Genomic DNA, 8128 nt, shown 5'->3' with positions numbered 1-8128 from the left:
CCTTAGGGAGGCCTTTGTCCAGCAGTGGACGTCATTTGCCTGAAGCGAACGAACGAGGTATGTACAGTGCGTCAAATATAATTATAATTTGAAGCCACGATAGCCAAACGGTGAAGGCGTCGGACTGGCCGACTCGTGATCCAGGGAATGCGGATTCGGTCCTCGCTGCCGCTCGACTATTGTGATGAGCTCACAGTTTGTGAAACCCAAAGTGGCCAAAAGGTTGATAAAACAACCTTATTCTTATGGTAACAAAGACGTGTTGCGAACTTATTGGCTACTTTGGGTGTCACGAAATATTTGACGGTGAATGAACAGCATACCACATCGGACTACATTTTTGATGCAAAATCACTCCTATTACAATTGCAAAAGATCCTACCGTGTAAAGCTTGACGTGTCAGCGTCTGTGCCAGATCCCCTATATCCATTTGGTGATGGTTAATGAATACCTGTTACCTAAGTACTGTCACATTTTATCACATGAAATGTGGGCCAAGAGTTTTCTTCGTTGTGGGTTAAAAAACCTATAAGTATTAATTTATGCTTCGTGAATGATTAAAGTGGTCCCAAGACTACGTAATAACATTTGTTTATACAGTTGTTGTTGAATTAGTTAAAGCTACTGGTGGTGGCGTAGAAAACATATTACAAGTGGCTCGTTGGTCTAGTGGTATGATACTCGCTTTGGGTGTGAGTGGTCCCGGGTTCAAATCCCGGACGGGCCCTGTTTTTTGTAAAAAGGTTCCATCACCAAACGCACATAGGAGAATAGGTAAAGATGATGGCAGGGAAGATATCTATTTACCTCCAATTGCCCAAAAAACACAATGCTGTTAAAATTGTTGTGATGGAGAGTATCTGTGATGTCATTTTTGTCATTAATCATAATATGGTGGCTGTCATAAACAATCATAAGGCGCTGGATGCAGGCCGCTACCAACCATGCGATATGGAAATTATTGAGTGAATCCTATGTTCAGCAGTGGACGTCCTATGGCTGAAATGATGATGATGAAGATATTGTGGAAAAAAGAGGAAATAAGGTATCGCTCACAGCACAGCATGATTATAGAAACATCAAAATGAAACCCGAATCTGTACTTGTATGTTATAATGTAGGATTAGAATGGATTTAAAAATTCAAATTCACGTTCTACGAGTAAATATGCCAGTTCATAAAAGTGTTGAAACCAAATCTCCACCCCAAGGTATGTTTAGTAAAAAGAAAAACCAAAGCAAAAAATTTCTCCCACTCAGCATTCCTGAAGAAATGCGGTAAGTGGTAATGCTGGCCATTCCGGCACAGTGCAGTCAGGTTCAGAAGGCTCAGAGTCATAATTATTAAGTATTACCAGGCCTGTTCATTTCCGCGAGTTTACATCTTAAACAAATCACGCACGATGGCCCACCTACAGGATACTATTCGACAAGGCCTCACATACGAGCGAACATTGACTCACGCACGCGTATTCTTGTGTATGATGGAAGAAAATGGTGTACTAAATACTGTGCAATATTTAACTGCCTAAATAATAATAAGAACACAGAATGAACTTTTTTAAGTTGCCTCAAGACACTGAGAGGTAAATCAGTAGTTAATATTATTCATGATAATTCATGCTAAATCATGTATTTCCTCCGCCATTTTCCGCAGTTTGGCACCTCACGTCACATCATTTTACCGAAGTCAGCCCTATAGCTTCGGCGCAGTGCCGATCACTGACGTTTGTCAACAAAATGGTGCTTGACTCTTGAGACAGGCTAAATTACACCATATTGTTAATGACATTGAGCATACATTTTTTTAAATACCTTCGCGAAGTAAAACTTCTGTACATAGTACTTATTATTATTCTGTGGTATTACTGACGGGATTGCTACCATGTACCTTAATTTTGAGTTTCCGATATCTCGGGAGTGTTGCAAGCGACATGGTCACGGAGTAACTGAAGAAACTTGCGGGTGAGATGTGTCAGTCAACATTACGATATGTAAAATTTTGAATTTATATGTGAGAATACTACGTAAATACTTCCGCTTCGATCTTATTACTAAACCATAAAACAGTCATATTAGGACAAGGATCTAGATTTAACTTTTTTTAGCAGAACAAGACAGATATTAACTGCAAATACTGCAATCCCATCTGATGTTAAATGAGATGCTGTCTAGGATCGTATACTATAATTAATTGTCTGCCCTGTAAGTGCATTTAAGGCTGGCTAGCACCATCGGTTTTAAAATCTGTCGCCATAACAATTATGCTAACAGCGTTGGAGGTAAAACAGCTTCCCCTTCAGATTCTGATCCTCACTTTTCATATCATGAGAGATGCAGATCAAGACCCTCGTTGTGGTTAAAAATATCTTTAACTTAGGTCTTATTTCGTGATTCAGAGATCTACTACTACGTAATTTGTTTATACAAGTGTTGAAGAAATTAGTTAAAGCTACTGGTGGTAGCGTAGAAACTACTTTACAAGCGGCTCGTTGGTCTAGTGGTATGATACTCGCTTTGGGTGTGAGTGGTCCCGGGTTCAAATCCCGGACGGGCCCTGTTTTTTATAAACAGAACAACCTTAAATTAATTTTTTACTTGAACTCTTCCAAAACAGGCATTATTTGTTTGTGTAAAGATGTGTTGTTGGTAGATAATAAATAAATAAAAATAAATAAAACGTTTCTTAGATAAAAACTGTAGCAAACCATAATTATTTATTCTAGAGTACAAACTCTTGGGTCAAATTTCTATGCCCCTTCGGACGTGGTAGTTGAGGTATTCCCACATAAATACCACAATAGTATCTCTAATTGGTCCACCGACCACTTCCCATACAACCCCGTCAAGTTAACTGCGCACCCTGGCGGCCGTGACGTCACATCGACGCTTTGGTCCAGATGGGGCGAACACGGGGAAGTGTGCGGGCAAGTGGGAGGAAGTCGCATTCTAGCCAGGTGCGCAGTTCGCTTGATCGGGCTGTACAAATGCCTAGTCTCTTTTATTGCTAGATTTTGTTGACTAGTCTACAAAAAGATATAAAATAAGTAAGGTGGGGCGCTGGTAGAGCCCAAAAGATATGGAGACATGTAAAGTGCCCCATAAGAGTAGGCGCACACCGTTGATTTTTCGTCGGCCGATAGTTTAGTCGGGCAGTTGATCAGTATGGGTATGTATGGGAGTGCGCATACTACGCCGATTCGATTTGGCCGATTCTTCATACAATTTAAAATCGGGGACAACTATCGGACAACTAAAAATCAACGGCGTGCGCTTACTCTAAGGGCTACCTTTTTTTAAATTTACTATATTTTGACGTTCATAAGTGGCACCTGTAGTCTGAATTGAATAAAATATTTTTGATTTTGATTTTTGACAAACCTACTGAATTATCTTTGTCTTAGCTAAGATGTCAAGAGCTTTACTGAGGGGCGTCGTCGGGAACGCTGGGGAAATATGAAAACTGTTTCGCGGATAGAAATAACTAAACGAGGATCAGGATGAAGCGACTGAAGTAAAACATAGAATACAGACAATATTGAACGCTGTAAATTGAAAATACGGTTTATAATAAAAGATGTCCAACACTGAATTCTCCCGGGCATATTCAGTTTTCCTGAATTGAAATTTTATTAATCATCAGTCATTTATTGATCTCTACTGCAGGAACACGACCCTCTTTAATTTACCAGACGCAAAAGCGTGGGACGTCCACTCACAAGGTGGACCGACGACATTCCTGCTTCCTGGAAGACGCTGGACGCAGGCCGCTACCTACCTATTTTGACCCCATTTACATAAATCCAACTTAACTTTATTATTACCTATCTTCAATTTTAATAATTGTTTTCTAACTTGTTCCATTACCGTCAAAAACATGGAATCTCAGTGACAAATGGAAGTCATGACAGCTGTCATCATAACGCGAGACCGTGCTGTAGAGCATAGCTGGTTTCGGATTCGGTATCCGTTAGCAATATGGATTCTTCTAAGTTATTGCTAGTAACGCCTCCATAGGTCATCAAAAAAGAGTGACACCCTCAACTTGGAGGCTTTTAAATTAGAGGCTAAGAGTGAATTGAAATATTTTTTCAAAGATTTTTATAACCGTCAATTTTAAATCGTACAAAATGTACAATTATTTGTTCACTTTTTTCAGCCAAAGGAGTTATCTAGTAAGATATGGATTTTCACAACAACCGGTCCTACCCCACGCCCATCCAGGTGTATCCCGAGATCTTCATCAAATCGTCGGTCCACCCAGTGAGAGGCCTGCCTAGTACCATGATTGGCATGGTTTAAATACAAAATCATTCAATTTTGATCCACTGTTGAGCTAAATCTTCTAAACGGTTATGTATTCTGTGCTAGTGCCCACATTGAGTTTTCTGGCCCGTGGTTGCCAATCAAGAACTTTTCTGTCCCAGCGACCATCAGTTCTACGAGCTATTTAAAGTAGATTACTATAGATAAATTCGCAATCCAAAAAAATTCAAGCACGTATACAAAATATCCGTATCACCTCGACGTCCACACTAGATTAATGTATACGGACTCTAATGGAAAAAGTTAAATCGAATCCCGCATAGTTGTGCTGATCGGATGTAAGGAATCTCGGCGATACATCTGTTATTCTGTCTCTCTCGCTCCAATGGGGGTGCTGACATGAATGAGCGAGATGGATAGACTGGTGATAATAGAATTTCGACTTTTTGTAGAGTACCTACCTATTCAGGGCTTAGAAAAGGTATTCTGAATTTGAATTGGAGAATGATTCTAATCACAAGTTGGAAGTAGATATCTAACGCCCGTATTCACAAACATTACCATGAGGTCTCACAGTGCGCGTGGACGCACAGGGTGACACATGAACCAATAACAGAGCTCTGTTCAACGCTATGAGTTCGATTTGCTGCTTCACTTAAGCAAGCATCGTTTGTGAATACGGGTGTAAGTACCTAACAATTTTTATACTGTAAATGACTTATTTTCATCTAAATTTCAAATACCTTCTTCAATTTTTGAAAAAACGTTTTGAATTTGAATTTTGAATTTGAATTTCTGTCCTTGTTCTACCGAAGAGAATCAAACATTTTTGAAATATTTCTCCTAAAATGCGCGTTAATTTATAGCCAATCGCCTTTATAAAGAATTCAATAATAAAATTAGCTAGAAAACAGTATTCTGTCAACGTTTTCTAAAATATTCCACTCGAACCAATTTAGAAATAATATACTAAGCTGACCCAGCCGGGTATAGCGTTAAGCCTTGCCCATCTATCGCCAATTTCATAGCGGTACCAAAACTTGAACATCACAGTAGGGTAGGTCACTTAATAATATGCAAATCCAAGATTTTAAGGACAAAATATGAGCTCGAATGTGTCCAGCGCAAAGTAGATGTCCTTAATAAAATAATAACCCCGCAATGCGGTGCCCGCATAAAATTTAACCCTTTTTGCTGGTGGAATAAAGATTTAGCATTATAGTTACCGGGTTTCGAGCTAGATAGAGCTTGGACTTAGAAGAACAGATAGCGTATAAATCTGTAAAAATGAGAGCAACTTTTGCCCGCGACTTCACCCGCGTGAAATCGTCATCAATTATAGCCTATATGTTATTCTGGGTTATAAACAATAATACTGTAAAGTTTCATCAAAATCCGTTCACTAGTTTTTGCGTGAAACATCCCGACATCCAAACTTTCGCATTTATAAATAATAGTAGGACTATGACATTTATAATATTATCTGAAGAGTTTATTTCATTAAACGTGCTATTCTCACGAATTACCTTCTAATCCGATTTGCAATTTTTTATGTGTTGGATAGCCCTTTTATTGAGGAAGGCTATAGGCCAAATATCATTACGGTACGACTAATAGGCGTAGAGCAGCGATAAAAAATACACTCGACATCAAATAAATCGCACCTCCCGCTACAAGCATTTTCAAACGTATGCTTCCCCACTTCCCATCAATATTGGCACCATTTGAAAGCCTAGTTCTAACCTTCATTTCATTAAAGGAAAGGTTTTTACCCCAAAAATGTGTCTGTAGAAGGATCCAGAGTCACTTCTTCAAAAAATAGGTAGTTACGCTAGAGCCAACTTTTATGGCTATAAAACTGTTAAGTTGGGATTAATCGCTATCCATCTGTTAAAGAGGACACGTGAGATCATTATTTGGTTTTATAACCATAAAAATTGGTCTAATTGATCCCATAGGTGGGCCCAAAGTGAGGTATTTTTTCAAGTCACATTTATGGTATATGTTAACCATTTATTAAGAAAATCAATGTGTTTTTCTTTAAGGATATTTATTGGGCTTTCAAATAACACCAATATTGTTGGGGCACCATGATTGTGTCAGAAGAAAATCGTTCAAGTTCGCGTCGCGGAAGGTGCGGTTTATTTGATGTTGAGTATATATTGAAAACAGTAACAAATGTTTTTTTTACTTGCACGAAGTCTCGAGCACAGCTAGTAATTTATAATAAGTTCTCATGTACTAACTTCTTTTTAAATGTCTCCCTTGAGTCCAGTTGCTCCCAGTTTAAACGTAAATGCGAAAGTTTTAGTTAAGCAGAACGAAATTTGATTTTAGTCAGATACATTTCCGTGTGTTGGGCGAAATTTTTCGTATTATCTACTTATCACAGAAACATGAGTCAAACTTTTGTAAGACCATAAAAAAGATCGCTGGCTTTGGCACTTATCTACCGGGTCACCTTTTGATTAACGTCGCAAACGTTCCCTATTTGAACGCATAGGGGACGCTTGCACTTCTAAAATATAGCGGAATGAATAAACTAGGCGCTCGTGCTTTCAGGATCGTGTCCAGTGGAATGCCAAAAGCTAAAGAAACAGGACCGACGACCTGATAAAGGTAGCAGGAAGGCGCTGGATGCAGGCCGCTACCGACCATGCGGATGTCATTGGCGGAGGCCTATGTATAGCAGTGGACGTCATGTGGCTGAAATGATGATGAAAGAAACAAAGACCTATACCTACCTATACTATAAACCCATAACATAATATAAAAAATAACGAGTAAGGCCCAGAACAGACGGTGAAACGCAACTGCAACGAAACTGCAACTGCTAGTTACTTTTGAGTTGCATCTAAGTTTCTGCCATAGCGTCCGTTGAGAGACCACACATGACGCAACCAGTTTGAAACCGGTTTGAAACCTCATTATGATATCAGAGAACACCGACTATTCAGGGAAGCAGGTGTTCATTTTACGTACATAAAGCTTGTTACAAAGCTATAATATCAAGATTGTTCCATTAAACTATATTTTTCTGTGTTACTAAGCTTACAGGTTTAACCCTTGCGAAGTTTAAAACAAAGGAATCCAATAAAACCCAAGGAGAAAAGTGTAAAGACTCATAAACGTTGGCGCGAATGGCGAGAAACTATAGATAACGCTCCCGTTCGCCAAATTCCACTAGCGTGGAATCAATTCGGCTAAAAGGAACCTGTGGTGTAGGGTAACCACGCTGTACACGTTAGTAGATAGATTTAAATTCTTTATTTGTATAGGTCTTCTTCTTCTTCTTTTCAGCCAAATGACGTCCACTGCTGGACAAAGGCCTCCCCCAAGGTTTTCCACAATGAACGGTCCTGCGCTGCACGCATCCAGGCTCTTCCCGCGACCTTTACCAGATCATCGGTCCACCTAGTAGGAGGCCTGCCCACGCTACGTCTTCCAGCCCGTGGTCGCCACTCGAGAACTTTCCTGCCCCAACGGCCATCGTCTCTACGAGCTATGTGCCCCGCCCACTGCCACTTGATTTTAGCAATTTGTATAGGTACCTCACAAAAATAAGAAGAAAAAAAAACACAAAAGATTATTGTTTTTTTTTTCAAATATTCAAATAACGTGAGAAGAGAATTTCCTTAAAATTTTCCGAAAGTCTTTGAAGTTTGTAAAAAAGTAATGATCTCTCTCTAAAAATAATGATAGACATTTTTTTGGTTTATGAGAGAACATTGTCACAAGAGATGGACTAAAAGAGAAGACCCTGTGAATTAGTAGTTTGTTGTATAACATGTTTAAATGCATTCTTATAAAAAATTTAGTGTAGCCAAAAGGAATTACTAACTATTAATGTAGTACACGAGTA

At 39.1% G+C, this 8128-nt stretch overlaps 2 non-coding genes across 2 annotated transcripts; both read left to right on the top strand.

Moving 5' to 3' along the window:
- Nucleotides 1-656: 656 nt before the first annotated feature.
- Nucleotides 657-728, top strand: Trnap-ugg (transfer RNA proline (anticodon UGG)). The gene has a single exon. It is a non-coding gene; the product is annotated as a tRNA-Pro (tRNA).
- A 1758-nt stretch (nt 729-2486) lies between these two features.
- Nucleotides 2487-2558, top strand: Trnap-ugg (transfer RNA proline (anticodon UGG)). Its single transcript has one exon. It is a non-coding gene; the product is annotated as a tRNA-Pro (tRNA).
- The last annotated feature ends 5570 nt before the right edge of the window (nt 2559-8128 follow it).

This window comes from Ostrinia nubilalis, chromosome 22 (assembly GCF_963855985.1).
Source record: "Ostrinia nubilalis chromosome 22, ilOstNubi1.1, whole genome shotgun sequence".
Classification (NCBI taxonomy): Eukaryota; Metazoa; Arthropoda; class Insecta; order Lepidoptera; family Crambidae; genus Ostrinia; species Ostrinia nubilalis.
Note: the sequence above shows the minus strand (reverse complement) of the source record. Positions and strands in the feature narration are given on the sequence as shown.